Source organism: Ahaetulla prasina, chromosome 1, assembly GCF_028640845.1.
Source record: "Ahaetulla prasina isolate Xishuangbanna chromosome 1, ASM2864084v1, whole genome shotgun sequence".
NCBI classification, from domain to species: Eukaryota; Metazoa; Chordata; class Lepidosauria; order Squamata; family Colubridae; genus Ahaetulla; species Ahaetulla prasina.
In genome coordinates this window covers 188,358,890-188,382,686 of record NC_080539.1, presented here as the reverse complement: position 1 = coordinate 188,382,686, position 23,797 = coordinate 188,358,890, and the positions used below count along the sequence as shown (strand labels likewise).

The window sequence follows — 23,797 nt, the reverse complement described above, 5'->3', positions numbered from 1 at the left end:
GTCCTGTAAATAGCCAGGTCCCATGCCATGAAGCGCTTTAAAGGTGGTAACCAATACCTTGAATTGCACCCGGAAGATCACCGGAAGCCAGTGCAGCCTATGCAGGAGTGGTGTTATATGGGAGTCTCGATTTGCTCCCTCTATCACCCGCGCGGCTGCATTCTGGACCAGCTAAAGCCTCCGGGTGCTCTTCAAGGGGAGCCCCATGTAAAGAGCGTTACAGTAATCCAGACGGGAGGTGACAAGGGCATGGGTGACCATGCATAGGGCATCCCGGTCTAAGAAGGGATGCAACTGGCGTATCAGGCGAACCTGATAGAAAGCTCCTCTGGCAACGGCCGTCATTTGTTCTTCCAACGACAGCCGTGCATCCAGAAGAACGCCCAGATTGCGGACCTTTGCTGTGGGGGCCAATGACTCGCCCCCCACAGTCAGCGATGGAGTCAGCTGATTATACCAGGATGCCGGCATCCACAGCCACTCGGTCTTGGAAGGGTTGAGCCGGAGCCTGTTTCTCCCCATCCAGACCCGCACGGCCTCCAGACACTGGGACATCACTTCAACGGCTTCGTTGGGGTGGTTTGGGGTGGAAATGTACAGCTGCGTATCATCAGCGTACAGATGACACTGCACCCCAAAACCACGGATGATCTCACCCTGCGGCTTCATATAGATGTTGAACAAGAGGTGCGAGAGAACCAACCCCTGCGGCACCCCACATAGGAGGTGCCTCGTGGTCGACCTCTGCCCCTCCGCCAACACTGTCTGCAACCGGCCCGAGAGGAAGGAGGAGAACCACCGAAAAACGGTGCCTCCCACCCCTAACCCCTCTAGCTGCTGCAGCAGGATACCATGGTTGATTGTATCAAAAGCCGCCGAGAGGTCCAATAGGACCAGGGCAGAGGAACAACCCCTGTGTTGTGACCCAGGTTCCTGGACCCGGACTCCTGGACTCGGATGATTCAGAAAGTGAGGGAGAAGACCTGGCAAGCCCTGCTTCTCTTGAGCCCTTTCCCTCCCTGGCACCCACTCAAAGGGAGGAGGAGGGGCCGGCAAGACCTGATTCTCTGGAGCCTTCTTCTGATTTGGCAACGCCCCAAGAACAGTTTTGGAGTGATACAAGACTGCGCAGGCGTGACCGGCACGCGCAGCAGAAGCAGCGTTGGAATAAAGCCAAGTCATAATTGTCATGCAGTGACATCTGCAGAGACTATAAATAGGAGGCGGGACTTCCTGGTTTTTTGTCTTGGACAAAGCAATGAATTGGCGCGGGCTAACTGTCTCAATGGAGGGAAGAATATATTCGTGAGTAATTCTGGCCTTATCTATAATTTCCTCGTTATCTCCAGAAACTTGGCAGGCCCGTGGGTAGACGTGGCCAGGACATCTATTTATGTAAATAAAAGGAGAAAAGAAGGCCTCTGACTGACTCTTTGCTGGGAGTATTGGGGGGAAGGAAACAGAACACCCTGTCCCAGGCCCTCCAGAGATCATCCACCAACGCGACCAAAGCCGTCTCTGTGCTGTACCCAGGCCGGAAACCAGACTGGAATGGGTCCAGATAGACGGTTTCATCCAGGTACAGAGGGAGCTGGTAAGCAACCACACTCTCAACAACCTTTGCAACAAAGCGAAGGTTGGAGACCGGATGGTAATTCGCTAAAACAGCCGGGTCCAGGGAAGGCTTCTTGAGGAGGGGTCTCACCACCGCCTCTTTCAAGGCAGTCGGAAAGACACCCTCTCTCAAAGAAGCATTAATAATTCCCTGAAGCCAGCCTCGTGTAAGCCTGTGTGGCCAGTACCTACCAGAAGGGACATGGGTCCAGTAAACATGTGGTTGCTCTCAACCTCCTCAGTATCCTGTCCATGTCCTCGGGAGCCACAGGATCAAATTCCTCCCAGCTGGCAACCTCAAGACCTGCCCCCGTCCACCCGTCTGAATCTACCCAGACTGTGGTCCAGCCCCTCCCGAATCTGAGCGATTTTATCATGCAGATACTTAGCATGACCTTGCAAGGGGGCCAGAGAGAAAAGGGAGCGGGTCACCCTAAACAAGGCGGCTGGGTGATTATCTGCCGATGCGATGAGAGCGGCGAAGTACTCCCGTTTCGCCGCCCCTATCGCCCCTAGATTACTAGTGTTCAATCCGAGTCGGAACGGCTGACTCTCCAGACACTCTCCAGGTATCGTTTCCGGCGCTTCATTTCCCTCAGCTCCTCGGAAAACCAAGGAGCCGATCGAGAACAGCGCCGGGTCAGAGGCCGCAAAGGCACAACCCAGTCCAAGGCCCCCGCCGCTGCCCTTTCCCAGGCGGCGACGAGTTCCTCAGCCGAGTCGTAGGCCAGGGCCTCAGGAATCGGCCCAAGCTCCGTCAGGAACCTCTCCGGGTCCATCAGGCGCCTGGGACGGAACCAACGTATTGGTTCTAACTCCCTGCAATGGGGATAGGGGGTTCGAAGGTCCAGTCGAAGAAGAGAGTGATCCGACCATGACAAGGGTTGAATGACTAATTCCCTTACATCTAGATCACTCAGTCACTGTCCAGAGACAAAAATTAAGTCCAGCGTGTTTCCTCCAATGTGAGTGGGACCCTCAACTAATTGGATCAGGTCCAAGGCCGTCATGGAGGCTCTGAACTCCTGAGCTGCTGCTGATGCCTCGCCGAACGATGGCCGGTTGAAATCCCCCATAACAATAAGCCTAGGGCTATCAACCGCCAGCCTGGCTATTACCTCCAGCAGTTCAGGCAGGGCCGCTGTCATGCTGCAAGGAGCCAGGTACGTGATCAGCAGGCCCAGCTGTATCCCTCGACCCCACTTCACAAAGAGGGATTCACAGCCAGCTATCTGTGGTACAGTGGCCTCCCTCGGCCGCAGACCCTCGTTAATAACAACCGCCACCCCCCACCCCTACCCTGGGTCCTCGGCTGATGGAATGCACAGAAACCCGGTGGGCACATTTCTATAAGGGGTACCCCCCTTTCCATGCCCAACCAGTATCTCTGGTTGCCAATAAGGTTCGTACCCCCGTCTTGTATAAGATCGTAAATGAGGGGGGCTTTATTTACAACGGACCTGGCATTGCATAGCATCAGCCGGAGATCCAGGCTCTGAGGCTCCCGGCCACCCGGGATACAGGAAAAATCAGAGGGACCGGAGTGTGGGATCGTTCGCAAATAACGATCCCGCACTCACCGAACATGATACGGTCCCCTGCTTCCGCCATATCTGCCCCTTTATTATTGCTCTCATAGACAGAACACACTACAATAGACAAAGAAAAGAGCTGGAGTGCTCTGCCTTCAAATTAAATAATACCATTATTATACAGTGCATATTATACAGAAAGTAATCAGGCTTCCTTCACTTTTGTCAATTTTGTTATGCTGCGGCCCATTTTTGCAGTTGTTGAAATTCACTTTTTCTCATTAATTTACATTCAGTATCCCATAATGACAAAGTGAAAACAGAATTTTAGAAATATATGTAAATTTATTAAAAAGGAAAAATTGAAATATTTTATTGGCATAAGTATTCAGATCCTTCATGCAGTACTTTGTTGAAGCCCTTTTGGCAGCATTTACAACCTTGAGTCATTTTGGGTATGACTCAACAAGCTTTGTACATTTGGATTGGGAGATTTTCTGCCATTCTTGCTTGCATTCTAGGATATTCACAGAGATGTCCCTAAGCCACTCCTGTGTTGTCTTGGGATCCTGTGCTTAGGATCGTTGTCTTGTTGGAAAATGAATCTTCAGCCCAGTCTGAGGTCCTGAGTGCTGTGCAACAGGTTTTCATTGAGGATATCCCTGTACTTTGCACCATTCAGCTTTCCCTCAATCCTGACCCAGTCTTCCAGTCTCTACTGCTGAAAAACAGCCCCACAGAATCTAGCCACTCTGCTAGAAAGCCCAGATTGGTGGAGGGCTGCAGTGATGGTTGTTCTGGAACTCTGTCCCATCTCCACACAGGATCTCTGGAGCTTAATCAGAGTGACCATTGGGAAAAGAATGAGTCCTGTTTGTGCCAAACTTGTTCCATTTGAGAATTATGGAGGCCACTGTGCTCTTAGGAACCTTCAAGTGCAGCAGAAATTTTATTGTAGCCTTCCCCAGATCTGTGCCTTGCAATAATCCTGTTTCTGAGCTCTGCAAGCAGTTCCTTTGGCCTCATGGCTTTTGCTTTGCTATAGTATGCAATGTCATTTGTGAAGCCTTCTATAAAAAGATGTGTGCCTTTTCAAATCATGTCCAATCAATTTATCACAGGTTAACTCCAATCAAGGTGTAGAAACATGCCAGCAACAATCAAGAGAAATGAGAGTCACCTAAGCTAAATTTCAAGAGTTGTTGCAAAGGGTCTGAATATTTATGCCTTATGCCAGTTTTTTCCTTTTAATAAATTTACGGACATTTCTAAAATTGTTTTCATTTTGTCATTATGGAGTACTGAGTGTAGATTAAAGAAAAAAAAAAGAATTTCAACAAGTGTAGAATAAGGTTGCAGCATAAAAAAATTGACAAAAGTGAAGAGGGTCTGAATACTTTCTGAATGCACCGTATATACCCTCACCAGGAGTCGGCAGTATATCATAAGATAAAATAACTTTCATATAGCTTAACTCTGCTTCATGTTAGGATTTAATCTATAATATATAAAACATCTATAATGCATGATATCCATATATCATGTCATAAGGAAAAAAATATTTCCAATATTTTAGATATTATTTTGAATGTGACATTTTTAAGTTTGGGAATTAATATATTATTAAGATAACATCTACAGTAATACTTAGAGAAAACAGTATCAACTTTAGAATAGAATAGAATAAATAGAATAGAATAGAATAGAATAGAATAGAACAGAACTGAATTGAATTTATTGGCCAAATGTGATTGGACACACAAGGAATTTGTTTTGGTGCATATGCTCTCAGTGTACATAAAAGAAAAAGAAAAAAAATACCTTCATCAAGGTACAACATTTACAAAACAAATGATGATCATAGGGTACAATTTAATCCTTAATGATAGCAACAAAAAGTTACAGTCATACAGTCATAAGTGGAAAGAGACTGGTGATGGAAACGATGAGAAGATTAATAGTACTGTAGATTTAGTAAATAGTATGACAGTGTTGAGGGAATTATTTGTTTAGCAGAGTGATGGCCTTCGGGAAAAAACTGTTCTTGTGTCTAGCTGTTCTGGAATACAGTGCTCTATAGCGTCGTTTTGAGGGTAGGAGTTGAAATAGTTTATGTCAAGGATGTGAGGGATCTGTAAATATTTTCACGGCCCTCTTCTTGATTCGCGCAGTATACAGGCCCTCAATGGAAGGCAGGTTGGTAGCAATTATTTTTTCTGCAGTTCTAATTATCCTCTGAAGTCTGTGTCTTTCTTGTTGGGTTGCAGAACCAAACCAGACAGTTATAGAGGTGCAAATGACAGACTCAATAATTCCTCTGTAGAACTGGATCAGTAGCTCCTTGAGCAGTTTGAGCTTTCTGGGTTGGCACAGAAAGAACAGTCTTTGTTGTCCTTTTTTGATGATGTTTTTGATGTTAACTGTCCATTTTAGATCTTGCGATATGATAGAACCTAGAAATTTGAAGGTTTCTACTCTTGATACTGTGTTGTCAAGTATTGTGAGAAGTGGAAGTATGGAAGGGTTTCTCCTAAAGTCTACCAACATTTCTACAGTTTTAGTGTGTTCAGTTCCAGTTTGTTTGTTTGTTTGTTTGTTTGTTTGTTTATTGTTTAGATTTCTATACCACCCTTCTCCCGAAGGACTCGGGGTGGTTTACAGCCGAATAAAAACGAGAACATAAAAATTAAGAACATTATTAAAAAACCTAATCAATTTGGCTAGCAGTTAAAATTCAATACAAAACTAAAAACTTAAGTTAGACTCCATTTAAAAACCCCATTAAAACTATTAGACCAGCCCTGCGCGACAAAACAAGAATGTCTTCAGCTCGCGTCTAAAGGTCCGGAGGTCAGAGAGTTGATGTATTCCTGGAGGTAGCTCGTTCCAGAGGGCAGGAGCTGCCACAGAGAAGGCCCTCCTCCTGGGGGTCGCCAGTCGACATTGTCTGGCCAACGGCACCCTGAGGAGGCCCTCCCTATGGGAGCACACTGGTCGATGGGAGGCATTTGGAAGCAGCAGGCTGTCTTGTAAGTAATCCGGTCCTATGCCATGGAGCGCTTTAAAGATGGTAATCAACATCTTGAATTGCACCCGGAAGACCACTGGCAACCAATGCAACCTGCGCAGGAGAGGTGTTACGTGGGAGCCTCGAGTTGCTTCCTCTACTACCCGCACAGCCGCATTCTGGACCAGTTGGAGCCTCCGAGTGCTCTTCAAGGGGAGCCCCATATAGAGAGCGTTGCAGTAGTCTAGGCGAGAAGTGACGAGGGCGTGAGTGACCGTGGATAAGGAGTCCTGGTCTAGGAAGGGACGCAACTGGCGAATCAGGCGAACCTGATAAAAAGCTACCCTGGCGATGGCTGTTATATGATCTTCTAAAGACAGCCGTACATCCAGGAGAACGCCTAGATTGCAGACCCTTTCCACGGGGGCCAATGCCTCGCCCCCTACAGTCAGCGAGGGAGTCAGCTGACTGTATCGGGAAACTGGCATCCACAGCCACTCGGTCTTGGAGGGATTGAGTCAAAGCCTGTTTTTCCCCATCCAGACCCGTACGGCCTCCAGAAACCAAGACATCACTTCAACGGCTTCGTGGGGATGGTTAGGGGTGGAAATGTACAGCTGGGTGTCATCAGCGTACAGATGACATCGCACCCAAAAACCACAGATGTCCTCAGCTAGCGGCTTCATGTAGATGTTGAACAGGAGAGGCGAGAGAACTGACCCCTGCAGCACCCCACACGAGGCACCTTGCGGTCGAACTCTGCCCCCCAGTCAACACCGTCTGCGACCAGTCAGAGAGGTAGGAGGAGAACCACCGAAAAACGGTGCCCCCCACTCCCACCCCCTCCAGCCGTCGCAGCAAGATACCATGGTCAATGGTATCAAAAGCCGCTGAAAGATCTAATAAGACCAGGACAGAGGAACATCTGTCCCGAACCCTCCAGAGATCATCAACCAACGCGACCAATGCTGTCTCCGTGCTGTACCCAGGCCGAAATCCAGACTGGAACGGGTCCAGATAGACGTTTCATCCAGGTACTGGGGGAGCTGTTGAGCCACCACACTCTCAACAACCTTCGCCACAAAACGAAGGTTGGAGACAGGACGATAATTCTCTAAAGCAGCTGGATCCAGGGAGGGCTTCTTGAGGAGGGGCCTCACCACCGCCTCTTTTAAGGTGGCGGGGAAGACACCCTCCCTCAAAGAAGCGTTGACAATTCCCTGGAGCCAGCCTTGCGTGACCTCCCGGGTGGCCAGTACCAGCCAGGACGGACACGGCTCCAGTAAACATGTGGTTGCTTTCAGCCTCCCCAGTATCCTGTTTGGTTGCACCACAAGGCTAGTCATTCAACCTCACATCTATATGCAGATTCGTCATTGTCTCGAATGTGACCAATCACTGTTGTGTCGTCTGCGAACTTCAGTAGTTTCACAGATGGATCATTGGAGATGCAGTCATTGGTATACAGAGAGAAGTGGGGAGAGCACACAGCCTTGGGGGGCCCCTGTGCTAATTGTACAGGTACCTGATGTGATCCTGCTTAGCTTCACCTGCTGCTTCCTGTTTGTTAGGAAGCTTGTGATCCACTTACAAGCAGTGGTGGGATTCAATTTTTTAAACAACCAGTTCTGTGGACGTGGCTTATTTTGGGGTGTGGCTAGCTGGTCACGTGACCGGGTGGGCGTGGACGGCTGGTCACGTGACCAGGTAGGCGTGGCTGGCTGGTCATGTAACTGGGTGGCCATGGCTATGGGCATAGAAACTACTCAGAGGGCTAAAAAAAGTCATTTCTGACCAGTCCTCGCACTTTTGACCAGTCCTTGCACTTTTGACCGGGCCTCGCACTTATGACCATCTTCACATTAATGCCCATTGCAGCATTTTTAGCAACCATGTCACTCATTTCACAACTGCTTCTCTTCACCACGGTTACAAGATAGGGCGCAAAATATAAAATGTGAGGACAGTCGTCGATGTGAGGACCGGTCAAAAGTGTGAGGACAGGTCAAAAATAACTTTTTCAGCCCTCTGAGTAGTCCCTATGCACAAAATGCTTCAAACAGGCATAAATGATGACTGGTCATACGTGTGAGGACTGGTCAAAAGTGCGAGAACCTGTCAGAAATCACTTTTTTCAGCCCTCTGAGTAGTCCCTATGTGCAAGGGACTACTCAGAGGGCTGAAAAAGTTATTTTTGACCTGTCCTTGCACTTTTGACCAGTCCTCGCACTTACGACTGTCCTCACATTTTACATTTTGCGCCCTATCTTGTAACCGTAGTGAAGAGAAGCAGTTGTGAAATGAGTGACATGGTTAAGAATGCTGCAACAGGCATAAATGTGAAGATGGTCATAAATGCGAGGTCTGTTCAAAAGTGTCAGAACCTGTCAGAAATCACTTTTTTCAGCCCTCTCGGTAGTCCCTATGCACATAGGGACTACCCAGAGGACTGAAAAAAGTGATTCTGACAGGTTCTCATACTTTTGACCAGTCCTCACACTTACGACCGGTCATCATTTATGCCTGTTGCAGCATTTTTAATAACCATGTCACTCATGTCACAACTGCGGTGCTTCATGTGACCAGGTGGGCGAGGCCAGGTGGTCATGTAACATAGCTTCTTTGCCCTAATGACAGTTTGCTACAATATTCGTAAGTGTGAAAAACGGTCATAAGTCACTTTTTCAGTGCCATGCTTGTTAAACCAATTACCAGAACAAATCCATTCTCCCTCCCTCTTTCTCTCCATCTCTTTCTCCCCCTTTCTCTCTTAATCTCTTTCTCCCTCCTTCTCTTTCTCCCCCTTCTCTTCTTCATCTTTCTCCCCCTTCTATCCTTCATCTCTCTTTCTTTCTTTCATCTTTCTCTCCATCTTTCTCTCCTTAATCTCTCTTTCTCCCTCCTTCTCTTTCTCCCCCCTTTCTCTTCTTCATCTTTCTCCCCTTCTATCCTTCATCTTTCTTTCCTTCATCTTTCTCTCCATCTTTCTCTACTTAATTTCTTTCTCCCTCCTTCCCTTTCTCTCCATCTTTCTCCCTTTTCTCTTCTTCATCTTTTTCCTTCTATCCTTCATCTCTTTCTCTCCTTCATCTTTCTCTTCTTAATCTCTTTCTCCCTCCTTCTCTTTCTCCCCCCTTTCTCTTCTTCATCTTTCTCCCCCTTCTATCCTTCATCTCTCTTTCTCCCCTTCATCATTTTCTGCCCCCTCTTTCTCTCCATCACTCTTTCTCCAGATGGGGTAGGGTAGGCTGGCGCTGCGTGGGTGGGAGGCAGCCGCAGGACAGTCCTGCTGGGTGTGCAGCAGGCCGAGGCGATTGACATACACTTTGCTGCCCAGCCGATCCAAGCTCCTCGCTGGCCGCACTTTAATCGCTGGCTAGAGAGACGCTTGAATGCAGGCGGACCGGAGAAGAAGGATTAGCAGGCCACCAGCTGCGCGAGGGAGGCTGAGCGCCTTTGAAGTGACAACCGGCAAAGCAAACGCAGGGGAAGGGCTTCTTCCCCCACCACAGAAGCCTCACAGCCAGCGCCCCTCATCCCCATAGAAACACCTCCTGGTTTAAAGGTCCCTCTCTGCGGACTCCCAGGCCCCACCCTCCGCCTCTCATTCCCAAATCCCCCCCTCCCCTCCCCAACAGTCCCGGTGGGGGGGAAATCACTCACCGGCCTCCTCCCCCTGCAGGCCCCCAGCGACTCCCCCACCCCCCCGCACGGTTGGTTTGGTTGGCTTTGGTTTCGAAATGAAGTTCCGAATGGGCAAGACGCAGGAGGAGTCAGGTCCGCGTCCTGTGACGTGTTTCCGGAAACTGGTAATGCTGCAAAAAACCACGTGACAGGGAGGGAGGGAGGCCGGGGCTACCACGGCGTGCGGAGAGATGCCCCCCCCACCTCACCCCCCTCAGTCGAGTAAGGATCACGTGAGCCTGGGAATTCTGCTCGCGATCGGTGCAGAAGAGGAGGAGGAGGAGCAAAGGAAGGGCCACGTGGCCAGCGAGGCGCTTTAATCGCTGGCTAGAGAGACTCTTGGATGCAGGCAGGCTTCTGTCAGATCGGATCCATGCACCTTGCTGTCCACCCAATCCAAGCGCCACGCGATTAAAGCGCCCATTGACTGAAGCCTGCCTGCATCCAAGCGTCTCTCTAGCCAGCGATTAAAGCGCCTTGCTGGCCACCCGATCCAAGCGCCACGTGGCCACCGACAGACACCGGTAAGTAATGGTGGGGAGAGGAGAGGCAAGGGGCGGGGCGAATCGGCAATTTCACATACGGTTCAGCCAAACCGCCTAGAACCGGCAGAATCCCACCACTGCTTACAAGTCTGTTCAGATATTTGTAGCTGGTTTAGCTTAGTTAGAAGAATGTCTGGAATGATGGTATTGAATGCTGAACTAAAGTCTATAAAAAGGACCCTTACATAGGTCTTTGGAGATTCAAGATGTTGTAAGATGTAGTGCAGAGCCATATTAACAGCATCATCTGTTGATCTATTTGCTTGGTATGCAAATTGCAAGGGGTCTAACAGCGGATCCGTGATGGTTTTCAAGTAGGAAAGCACTAGCCTTTCAAAGGCTTTCATGACTACAGATGTTAAAGGAAATGATCTGTAGTCATTCAGTTCCTTGATAGTGGGCTTCTTCGGCACTGGGATGATGGAAGAGCATTTGAAGCAAGAAGGAACATAGCAAGAAGGACATTTGCACATAGCAAATCTAGTGATTTATTGAAGATATGGGTGAAGAGGGGGCCAATTGGTCAGCACAGACTTTTAAGCAAGAAGGAGTTATCTTGTCTGGGCCTGGAGCTTTTCCTGGCTTTTGTCTTCTTTGCACTTCTTTTTCTGTGATCACTAGAGGTTGTGAACCCAATGAGATGGGGTCAGTTGTAGGAGGCTTGGCTGTTGTTGGTGTGTCTGAGATGGGGGTTATGGAGATAGGTGGCTGTAGTTTCCTTTCAAACTTGCAGTAAAACACGTTCAGGTCATCTGCCATTTGTTGATTTCCTTCAGCCTGGGAGGGAGGTTTGCCATAGCCGGTGATACTTTTAAGAGTTTTCCACATGTTTGCTGGTTCATTTGCTGAAAATTGATTCTTTAGCTTTTCAGAGTAGCTTCTTTTTGCTGCTCTGATCTCCCTTGTTAGTACATTTCTGGCCTGATTGTACAGCATTTTATCACCTTTCCTGTAGGCTTCCTCTTTGGAATGACGTAGCTGCTTAAGTTTAGGTGTGAACCAAGGTTTGTTGTTACTGTTACAAGTTAGGGTTAGGGTTAGGTTAGGTTTTACAAGGAACATATGGCTAGGATATAAATAAAGGAATAAATGTGCCCACCCCACAATTGGTCAGCGGAAGATGAGCCCAAAGTATAACTATTAGAAGATCATTTTAGAATTGAGAAGATCTGCAATAGTAATTCATTTTGGGCCTCTCACTGTTTCTCAGCCCAACTTATCTTATAGAGAAAAATAAATAAAGGAGATACCATGGAAGTTGCCTTGAGCTCCTAGATGAAACAGAGATATAAACTTAACAAGCAAATTAATTAATTAATCAAAGTTAACATTTTCTGATTACCAAAATTTTCCAAAGCTTCATGGGAAGTTACTGATCTTCATTTGTAGTTAACTGAATATTTCCTGCTGTCTTTCTTTGGATATGTTCCAATTTGTCTTGAGTGTGTGTGTGTGTGTGTGTGTGTGTGTGTGTGTGTGTGTGTGTGTAATGATGTGTATGTATATAGTGGATGGATAATGTAGGATAGTGGATCGTCATAATAGACGATCTATGCATGTGTAGAAGCATGCGCAGAAGCGCACAAGCATGCTCCCACTGCAAACCAGTAGTAAAGGTAAGTAGAACCCACCCCTGATTAGTACGAAGTAGTTGTTTGGCTGCCAACATTTGCTAGTCTGTTCAGTTTATGTTCATACACTATCAGAGTGCAGTATAGGAGACAGATTAGTTTTACACGTGCAGATCGTCCATTATGACGTCTGGGCGGTTGGGCGGAGCCTCCCACCACTTTTACTACCGGTTCACAAGAACCAGACAGAACTGGGAGCAACCCACCACTGGTACTAATGCTGTAGCCCCCTGGCTATTAATGTAAGTAACATCACCATACACTAAATAAATAAATCCCAATGCACTGCAATAGCACAGTACAGCAAAGCCAACAGCAGCAGAAACTGAACAGTACTGGAAAAGCATATGTGTCAGCTTGCCTCCAATCAATACCCAAGAAAGGAAACCCCCAACTCCATATGATAATAGAGAAAGGTACTTTTACTGAGCACGTCTGCTTCCTGCCATCAGCTGCAACCAAGCCCTTCGGGGCCCCTTTCTGGAACTGGGTTGGGGTCTGCTTCCAGGTGCGGTCACTCCGGTTGTGATCTTTGGCCAACTCGATCTCCAGCTCCACTGCCAGGGTAAACCAGCCATACAGGGTCGTAGGGGACGCTCGCACCCTGCAAAGCGCATATAAATCCCCATTTAGGCCATCTTTATATATATCCAAAAGAGCCACCTCCGACCACCCTCTCATGAGACCCACCAGATCACAAAACTCTTGGGTATAGTTGGCCACTGGTTTCCTCCCCTGTCTGATGGATCTCATCCGGATCTTGGCCTTCTGCTCCACCAAAGGGTCCTCAAATCTTACAGCCATGAAGTGGTCGTAATTTCTCAGAAGGGGGAATTCCTCATTATGATGGCCAGGTGGCCGCCCTTCCTCCCAAAACTTGGGTCATGCTCCTCACTCGAGCTGCATCAGACTAATAGTCCTCACCTCAATCCTCTATATGGTTGCTCACCAAGGCCAGAAATAGTCCCAGTTCCTTAGGGTCGCCATCAAATTTCCCAGGTATTTGGGGGATTTTTGGTTTTTTTCTTCTGCGTGGCAACATCTGAACAGCAGAGGGCCTCTGGCCTCTATCGGAATCTGTGGGCCCAGGGGAACGTATTTCATGCTCCCGTTCCTCTTGAACCTCTCCACTATAGGCCGCCCCTCCAGTGGCTCCTAAAACTGTTTCTTCTTCTTCCCCCTCCCCTGAGGCGATCTGGGCAGGGAACTCACACCTCTCATGAGCCTCTTGTCTTGCGACTGCATTTCGGTACAGTCTCACTGCCTCTGCAATTTGAAGTTCATCCTTGATTCTCTGTTCCTGCTTCCAGGTGGAGAGCTTCCCTTTTTTCTTCCTTCTTGTAACACCAAAAGGAAACTCCCCCGGCTCTGGTAAGCTGCCAACCCCAATCGACCATTTGGCTTTATCTCATTTCTCCTCTATTTGTAATTTCTCCAGCCAAACTGAGGAGTCCTCTTCAAGCTGGGAGATGGGGATGCCTCTGGCTGCTCCTTCTTATCAACTCCATGATCAGGGTCAGACATCGTTTTATTTTCAGGCCCCTAGTCAGTTTTCCTGGATGGCTGAGGATGTGAGATCTTGCTTAATGTCAGCTTGCCTCTGATCAATACCCAAGAAAGGAAACTCCCGACTCCGTATGATAATAGAGAAACATACTTTTTACTGAGTACGTCTGATAGCAGCAAAAGAAAGCAAGATCTGAGAGTAGGTGTGACTTACTGATGCATATCCCCCCCCCGTTCGTCCCTCCTCCCTCCAAAGGTCAACCTAAATAGTCCAATTCTCTTCTCCCCAAGGGCCATGTGGTGTTCTTCTTCCAATGTTATCCTTCTGTCTGGTATGCAAAGTTCGTTGATGCCAGCGCGCGTCTGACTGTTTGAATTCCTCCTCCCTCCTCCTTTCAAATGGCAGCCGAAGCGCTCTTAAAGAGCCACAACCTCATTAATCTTGCATGACAATGAAGTAGAAATAAAACACTTAACAAAGTAATAAAACAGTTAAACACCATACTATGTAACTAAACACTTTAAATAATAAGCGGAGGCTGACAATATGGGAGAAAGAGAAGACATATAATATCAGAGCAAAGTGGCTGCAGGACTTGAAAGCAAGCCATAGTAATCTCCCAGAACAGGAATCAGTCACCATCACAGCACCACACACCCAAGAACATGAAGAGTTGGACAGCATCTAGACATGATCCACACCTAAGAAACGAACAGCAATATATGAACATCTAGCAATACAGATGAACCAGATGCTAACAGCAGGCTCCAAACCAGACTGGCTAACCCAAGGAAGAACAGTGCTGATCATAAGAGTCCCCACAATGTCCAACTATCAGCCAATAAACTGCCTCCCTACAACATGGAAATTTCTGCCAGGGATCATAGCTACTAAACTAGTGGTCAAGAGGAAAAGTAGTTAAGACTAATGGAGTGGAACTAACAGACGGTCGCACAGCAGACATACAGACCAATTACAAGAACTTTGGTGTCCCAAAGGTGTCCCAAAGTGGGAACCACGATGAAGAGGCAAGGAAGGCAGCAACATCCAAATACAGAAAGGATCAGAACAATCAGAACAATCCTGTTCTTGGGAAGAACAAGATTCATATCATCAACATGTTTTCTCTCCCAGTCATCAGATATCTTGCCAATTTAGCAAGCTGGGTAAAGGAGGATGTGGAAGCTGCTAATATAAAGACTCAGAAGGACCTCACAATTTAGACAGGTTTCCACCCCAAGTCTATCACCCAGAGATTGTACACCAGCAGGAAATAGGGTGTTAAGGTTCTGGTGAGTGTCAAAGCCACTGTCATTGATGACACACAGAACATCCTAGAGTACATCAGTAGGCAGTAGCAGATATTGGAGAAAGATCAAGTAGAAGAAGTGCTATGGCAAGACAAGACCTTGAATGGGACAGATAGCTGAGCTGGCAGACATTGGGAAATCTTACCAGTGTCTGGTAAAGGCTGGAGTAAAGACAGCACTGAGGCACTGATCATAGCAGTACAAGAACAGGCACTAAGGTACCAGATCTATAGAAGCTGAACTATACAGATCTATTCAGATTTATACAGATATGTTCAGATCTATACAGCTGAACAGAGTGAATTGCCTGGGTGAGTCTCTTGGAAACCACCTCCATCCCCCCACCACTTCCTTCTCTACTGCCTCCAACATCCGCCATAACCGTCATCACTGCTTTCGCCCATCTTCATTTCCCCACCACTTCCTCCGTTGCTAACTCCAACATCCGCCATCACCGTCCCTGCTGCCAACCTCCATCATCAACGTCCCCACTGACTCTAACATCACAGCTTTAATAACCAAACGTGTTATCTGAGAGAAAGAAGGAGAGAGAGAGAGAAATTGAGGGAGAGAGAGTAACAGAGAGATACTACTTCACTATTGAATTTGGTCCATCCTCCATCTATCCATCCTCCATCTTCCAAACACTGCCATCTTGTGGAAAGAGAGAGAGAATCTAAAATTCTACCTTACCATCTATTAACATTAAATATTTACAGTAACATTTACAGTAAAATTAACTGTAAAATATAAACAGAACATCAACCAAGCCGAACAGAAATTCCAACAAAAATACAAAACGCTCTCGATCAATAGATGCCACTGCAAATAATGACCAATATGAATCAAAAATATGTCATAACTGTAATAACCCTATATCTGATAATACACAAACCATGGATACAACTATAAAATCTCAACAAAATATCATTGAAACTATTCAAGCTAACTTAGAAAAAACTATCACTAACTCCATTCTAACAAACATAGAAAAAACTGTAATTAACAACATTCAAACAAACCTAGAAAAAACTATCATTAACACCATTCAAACAAACTTAGAAAAAAGATTACTAGCACACCTTGTAAACCTTGAAAAAAGGTTTCACAAACCTTGAAAAAAGAATTATAGCACAAATAAATGGAAACGCAACTGATCAAAAACATTTCCCAATCCAACAAACATTGCCTTGTACACAAACTAAACCACAAACATCTACCAATCAACCAAACAACGTAGCAATTCTAGTAAAAGATACAATTGAGAGAGAAAAAAAGCATCAAAATGCTATATTATTTGGACTAGATATTACAAATGAACCAGATATTGATAAAATACGTAACATCATTTCAAATTACAAATTATCAACCTTCAACCCTAGTGAAATAACCAAAGTCTCCAGAGATGGACCCGAATTCAAATATTGTGATGATTCAGTAGCGCCTAAATTCTGTAGTCATATGCAAAAATGAAACCAGTAAAAGAAATTTCATCTATACTATAAACACAATTGCCAGAAACAACCTCAGCTTCAACAAACTTAGAGCTAGACAAGACTTATCAATTCCTACAACGTATTAGATCCCGTGAACTTCGTTCAGAGGTCAAACGATGACAAGAAGGAGAAACTAACCTTTACATTGATTGCTGACTGCATAAAAAGAAAATCCTTCAATCAAATCCCCATCACTCAACCACACTTCACTCAAAACATCCAACCATCCATCAACCAAGGCATCCATCCATCTGACAATCGAAACATCCATCCACCCGTACAATCAACTGTCGATCAACCTACTAACCTCCAACCACCCGTACAAAACCTCCATCCATCCAATGGTCAACCACTCATTGCTCAATCAACCTTCCTTCAACCACCTCAATCAACTATCAATCAAAACTAGGTATGCACGCCCCTTACCTCTCCTACACGAAACACTACAGGTCTCAAATGTAAATTAATAAATGCAAGAAGTATTGTAAACAAATTACCCAAATTTATCCTCTTATTAAACAATGGTACATTTGATATTATATTTGTTTGTGAAACATGGCTGAACTCATCCCTCCCTGACTCCATTATTTCAAACAAAGAGTATCAAGTTTTTTGATCAGATCGTGAACAGATCGAGAGGTGGTGGTGTAGCTATCTTTTACAAAAAAATCACTGAACTTAAAAAATATTCAAGTTGCACATAAACTTTCTCTTCCTGAAACTAATTGTATGTGACCTATTCATTAACACCACACATAGATTCTTACTATGCTACAGAGCCCCTGACTACGACATCGATCATGCAAATATGTTAACCTCACTGCTAACATGGGCTACCTCTTGTCCATATCCTCTCATCTTCCTGGGTGACCTAAATCTACCTTCTATAAACTGGATAACAAATAAATGTACAACTGAACCAATCCATACTACACTATACAACGCCGTTACAAACCTAGATCTTGAACAACTAGTAACTAACAATACAAGATTCAACAACTGCCTCAACCTCATCTTTTGCAATAACACAAACTCAATTTATGGACTACAAATAAAAGAATCCTTTTCCAATAGTGACCACTGCATGATACACTTTTATCTCAATATACGCCCTCACATAAATCGTCATAATAATAGTACTCCTAACTACAATTTTAAAAAAGCTAACTATGACTTTATAAACAACGATATCTCATCTCTTGACTGGCAAAATCTATTCTCAACCTGTATCACTGCCGAAGACCACTATAAAGTATTCCTACTTGAAATCAATAGAATCATCAAACTATACGTACCACAAATCACCACCAAAAAAAAACAAAACACCAAATTACCCATATCAAGAAAAAAGCTTCAATCCAAAAAAAATCCCTCTGGAGAAGAAACAAAAAAGGCTATGTAGCAAACTTCAAAAACCACTACAGAAATATTTGCAACCAAATAAAAACTGAATTCACCATTTACCACACCAAGCCAGAAGAAGACCTTCTACACACAAATTCCAATTGTGAACAATAAACTTAAAGAAATAAGATCCATCCCACCACTAAAAGAATCTAACGGCAAAGAATGTACTGATGAAACAGTTAAAGCAAACCTCTTTAACACATTCTTTGGCTCAGTCTTTGTTAACAGTGATGGCTCATATCCGACATTCCCCAATGGGCCTGATGGACTATGTGCATACTTCTTAAAAAAACTTTCAATTAATATAGCAGAACCACTAAGCATAATCTTTGATAAAGCTTTCACGATTAGTTCCCTTCCAAACTTTGGTCTCTAGCCACAGTCATCCCTATCTTCAAAAAAGGAGATCCCAGCCTAGTTGAAAATTACAGACCAATCTCTCTATGCTGCGTCACCTGCAAAGTAATGGAATCTATCATCAACCAATCCATTACCCTCCACCTAGAAACAAACAACCTACTCTCTAATAAACAATCTGATTTCATAAAAAATTATCATGTAACTTACAACTTCTCCACTGCAAAAACATATGGACTACTAACCTTGATCAAGGCAAAGCAATAGATGCAATCTACATTGACTTCTGCAAAGCTTTTGACTCAGTAGTACATGATAAACTTCTAAAACTAAAATCCTACGGCATTTCAGAACCTCTTCACAATTGGATAACTGCTTTCCTGTCAAACAGACAACAAGTGGTCAAAATTGGCAACGTTCTATCAAATCCTGTCCCTGTCAAAAGTGGCATTCCCCAAGGCAGCGTTCTTGGACCAACGCTCTTCATACTATACATAAATGATCTCTGTGATCTTATCTCAAGTTATTGTGTTCTCTTTGCTGACGATGTCAAACTAGTTAACACCACCAACAATACTTCTACCCTTCAAAAAGACCTTGACTTTGTATCCGATTGGTCTAAAACTTGGCAACTCCAAATCTCAACCAGCAAATGCTCAGTCTTACATATTGGGGAAAAAAATCCTAACACTAAGTATAAGCTTGATGGACATTACCTTACAGATGACCCCCACCCTGTTAAAGACCTTGGAGTTTTCATATCAAATGACCTAAGCCCACTGCAACTACATAACAAAAAAGGCTCTATGAGTTATAAACTTAATTTTACGCAGCTTCTTTTCCAAAAACTCTACACTACCAACCAGAACATACACAAAACATTTGCTAGACCTATTCTTGAATACAGCTCAGCTGTCTGGAACCCATACCACATCTCAGACATTAATACAATTGAACGCGTCCAGAAATATTTTACAAGAAGAGTTCTCCGCTCCTCTGAAAACAACAAAATACGTTATACCACCAGACTTGAAATCCTCAGATTAGAAAACTTAGAACTCCGCTGACTCTGACAAGACCTGTGTTTAACACACAGAATCATCTATTGCACTGTCCTTCCTGTTAAAGACTACTTCAGCTTCAATTGCAATAATACAAGAGCAAACAATAGATTCAAACTTAATGTTAACCGCTTCAATCTTGATTGCAGAAAATATGACTTCTGTAACAGAGTTGTTAACGCTTGGAACTCACTACCTGACTCTGTGGTCTCTTCTCAAAATCCCAAAAACTTCAACCAAAAACTGTCTACTATTGACTTCACCCCATTCCTAAGAGGACTATAAGGGGCATGAATAAGAGCACAAAAGTGCCTACCGTTCCTGTCCTATTATTTTCTTTCATTATATCAAATTAATATAGTTGCATATTTTTGCCTATATATATGTTTATATGTTGTTGTTTTATGTCAATGTTTGCGTATACTGTTGTGACAAAATAATATGCAAAAATTTGTGATAAAATCATATCAATCAATTAAATTAATTAAATTAAAATTAAATTTAATCATTTAAATTTAATTAATTAATTAATTATAATTAATTGATTGACAAAATAAAATAAAAATTAAAAAAAAGCAGGGGCCTACCACAGTGTACAGAATCTAAGATGTAGACTATGCAGAGAGGCCTCAGAGACAGTCCAATACATAGAATAGAATAGAATAGAATTTTATTGGCCAAGTGTGATTGGACACACAAGGAATTTGCAGAGTGTAAAATGCAGGTAGGAACAGCATACACTGATCAATACAACCATGCATTAAGTACAGCAACATCTGCATAGAATATGGGTTAAATCCTCACAGGTCCAGATGAGGGTTGCCAAAGAAGGTCATGGAGAATAAATAGCTATGATATTGTGGGACTTTCAGATCCAGATAGACAGGCAGGTATTAGCCAATCAACCAGATATTGTGGTGATAGACAAGAACCAGAAGACAGTAATGGTCATAGATGTAGTGATGCCAAGTGACAGCAACATTAGAAATAAGGAGCATGAAAAGTTGAAGAAGTTCCAGGGCATGAAGGAGGAATTGGAGAGGATGTGGAAAGTAAAGGCCAAAGTGGCCCTAATAGTAGTAGGAGCAGTGGTGGGATTCAGCTGGTTCGCACCACTTCGGGAGAACCGGTTGTTAACTTTCTGAGCAGTTTGGCAAACTGGTTGTTGGAAGAAATCATTAGGGCAGAGAACCGGTTGTTAAATTACTTGAATCCCATCACTGAGTAGGAGCATTTCTGGCTGTGATTCCTAAGCTGGGACAAATTCCAAGAACAACATCAGAAGTCCAAAGGAGTACAGTGCTAGGAACAGTTGGATACTGTATAGAACAGGGGTGTCCAAACTACGGCCCGCGGGCCAACTGCGGCCCGCAGGTCAGTTTTTATTGGCCCGCAGCAAATTCTGAAAATATAATTGAATATGGCCCGCACATGGCGCTTGAGCTCAACTCTGTAAAACCCCGTTAGCATCCCCTGAACACGCTGGCCAGCCCTGCCCCCCCTTCCCCAAGCAGGGCAAGGTCAGGGCAGGGGCCCCACTCCCCTGTGCGGGACCCCCGGACCCCGCAAGCTCCTTACACAACCGCTCGGCCTGGGTCGGGTCTGCGCGCGGGGCGGGCGATTGGCGTTCCCACGCGGGCTCCACATGCTCGCTGGCTGGCGCAGCCCCCACCCACCCACCTACCCGCCCCGCACCCCACCCCACTCGGGCGGGCGGGCGGGCTTCAGCCGCCCGCATTAGGCTCCGTTACAGCCTGGCAACTCCCTCCCTGCGCAAAGCCGGAGCGGCTGCCAACGGCTCCATTAGCCGCGAAGCAGCAGCGAAGGTGAGCCGGTGTCGGCCGCGGCTGAGTACCTGGCATCCCGCCTGCCTCCCGCGGGCCGCCCCCTCGCCCTTCGCCGGTGCGGTATGGGCAGAGGATGAGGAGAAATGGTCCAAGCCTGCGGGTACTCCATCCTCTGCCGGAGCCAGCAGTACCAGCCCGCCGCATCTGACCTGTGAGTTCGGCCGCGGGCATCCCTGCGCGGAGTTGGGAGACTTCGGGGGAATTGGAGGAAAGGGCAGAGGAGGAGGAGGAAGGGACGCCCGCAGGACCAAGACTGGGAGCAGCCTCGTCCGGAGGGGGTGGGTGGGAGCCGGCAGGGAGGAAGGGAGGCGGGTCGGAGCCTCTGCGAGCGAGGCGACTTAAGCAAGGCAAGGAAGGAGTTGGGGAGACGCGGCGTGGAAGAACAAAAAGATTTGCCGGAGTGGGGATGGGGACTGAAGGGGGGTGGGCAGCGAGCAGCCCGCGCCGCTTTTCCCCGCCAGTCAAGAACGCGCCGCGCAAGAGGCAGCAAGGAAAAAAAGTTTTCCCGTAGGCAAAAAGATGACACGGGACGCGGATTGCCGCCTGGAGCTGTCACGTGGCCCAGGTGGCCAGGGACGCCTTCCCACGCAGACCAGGGTTGCTCTAAAGCGGCCTGGAGAGACCCACTTGGGCGCGTGGTCAAGAAAATCAAGAAAAAAAGTATTGTACGTTACTTCCTTTATCAATCACCTTGCTGACATTTGCAAAGAAAAGTATAATCAAAAAGTATAAAACAGTAGTCCGTAGTGCAATTTTGTGACTGGATCAATTGAGGTGCCACTGAAGGTGTCTTCTTACTCTTGGTCTTACTCTTGGTCTACAGAAGCCACCTTCTGAGGTCACACCAGGGAACATGGGTTTTTGTAAGGCTGACACAGGGCTGATAGCGGGAAAACTCAGGCAAAATTGTCTTTGCGTGGTAAGCGGTTGTGTGACTGCAGAAAGTAACCCCCCCCCCCATTTCATATTCCTGTAAAACACAACGTCCGCAGCTTGCAACAGGGTGGACGTAAAAGCCCGTCTTGATTCAGACACAGCAAATTGAGGATGTAGTTTGGCATCAGACTACATCAGACTGTGTTTGGTCCTACACAGAGTTCTTGATCTCTGTTAGAAATACACACAGTAATCATGTGTCAATATGTCACCTCTTGTGTGTGGCCCGGGCCACACATGAATTTACTAGGCTTATATACTGTTTGTTGTCCAGCCGCATGCCTTTCTGAATAATTATATTTAAAAATATTACATTAAAAATCAACATAACACAAACACACACGTACACAAACATAGAGATACACACGCACATATATATAACTCACACATATAGTATACTTAAGCCTAAACTGTGCATAGGGACTACCCAGACGGCTGAAAAAAGTGATTTCTGACAGGTTCTCACACTTTTGACCAGTCCTCACACTTATGACCGGTCATCATTTATGCCTGTTGCAGCATTTTAGGACTACTCAGAGGGCTGAAAAAGTTATTTTTGACCTGTCCTCACACTTTTGACTGGTCCTCACACCTACAACTATCTTTACATTTTGCACCCTATCTTGTAACCGTGGTGAAGAGAAGCAGTTGTGAAATGAGTGATATGGTTGTTAAAAATGCTGCAATGGGCATAAATGTGAGGATGGTCATAAGTGTGAGGACTGGTCAAAAATTACTTTTTTTAGCCCTCTGAGTAGTTTCTATGCCCATAGCCACATCCACTCAGTCACATGAGCAGTTAGCCATGCCCACCAGTCACATGACCACCAAGCCACACCCCAAAATAAGCCACGCCCACAGAACTGGTATGAAAAAAATTAGCCCCCCCCCCATTCAATGGTGTGGCCCGGGCCTTTGCTTATTTTTCTGTATTTGGCCCTCACCAAAAAAACTTTGGACACCCCTGGTATAGAACCTTCAAAATCCTAGAGAAAGGATTTTTTTAATGGTTTAAATCAGATGCTACATATATACAGCATGTGCCTGGGAAAAGGACTGAAACTTCACTATGTTTCTAAAGGCCTGTAGGATTTAAATCAGGGGTGAAATGCTCCCAGTTTGGACCAGATGGCGCGATCCAGTAGCGATGGGAGCGGGTAGTTCGGAGAACCGGTAGCAAATATCCCTGTCCCCCACACCGCCCATGCCTTGCTGTTCCTCTTCTCTGTCCCTGAAGCTCTCAGTGGTGAAATAGCTGCAAAGGACCTTAAATGACTGCCACGGCGCTTCAAAGGGCTGCACTACAGCTGATCAGCGCTGTATTTATTTATTTTATTTATTTTATTTTATTTTTATACCGCCCTTCTCCCGAAAGACTCAGGGCGGTGTACAGGCAAAAGTAAAAACAACACAATATACAGATTAAAATACCATTTAAAAACTTATTAGCCTGAGATTAAAATTTTCCATACTAAAAACCCCATTTAAAATTAATAAAATTTCCCCTTAAAACTAATTTAAGCCAGCCCCGCGCGGATAAAAAGATGTGTTTTTAGTTCGCGACGAAATGTCCGGAGGTCAGGTATTTGACGTAAACCCGGGGGAAGCTCATTCCAGAGTGTGGGTGCCCCCACAGAGAAGGCCCTTCCCCTGGGGGCCGCCAGCCGACATTGTTTGGCGGACGGCACCCTGAGAAGTCCCTCTCTATGGGAGCGTACGGGTCGGTGGGAGGCATGTGGTAGCACTAGAGTAGACCAGTGCCTCTATTTTTAAAGGAGGTAGACCGGTGCCTCCCAAAAAAGGCAATTAGTAGACCGGTGCCTCTATTTTTAAAGAAAGTAGACCGGGGCACTCCCAAGTTTT

General features: G+C 45.7%; 1 protein-coding gene across 1 annotated transcript in view; it reads right to left on the bottom strand.

Moving 5' to 3' along the window:
• The window catches only part of TRPM8 (transient receptor potential cation channel subfamily M member 8), a 657,600-nt gene that overhangs the window by 29,958 nt on the left and 603,845 nt on the right, over positions 1-23,797 (bottom strand). The window lies entirely within an intron of this gene.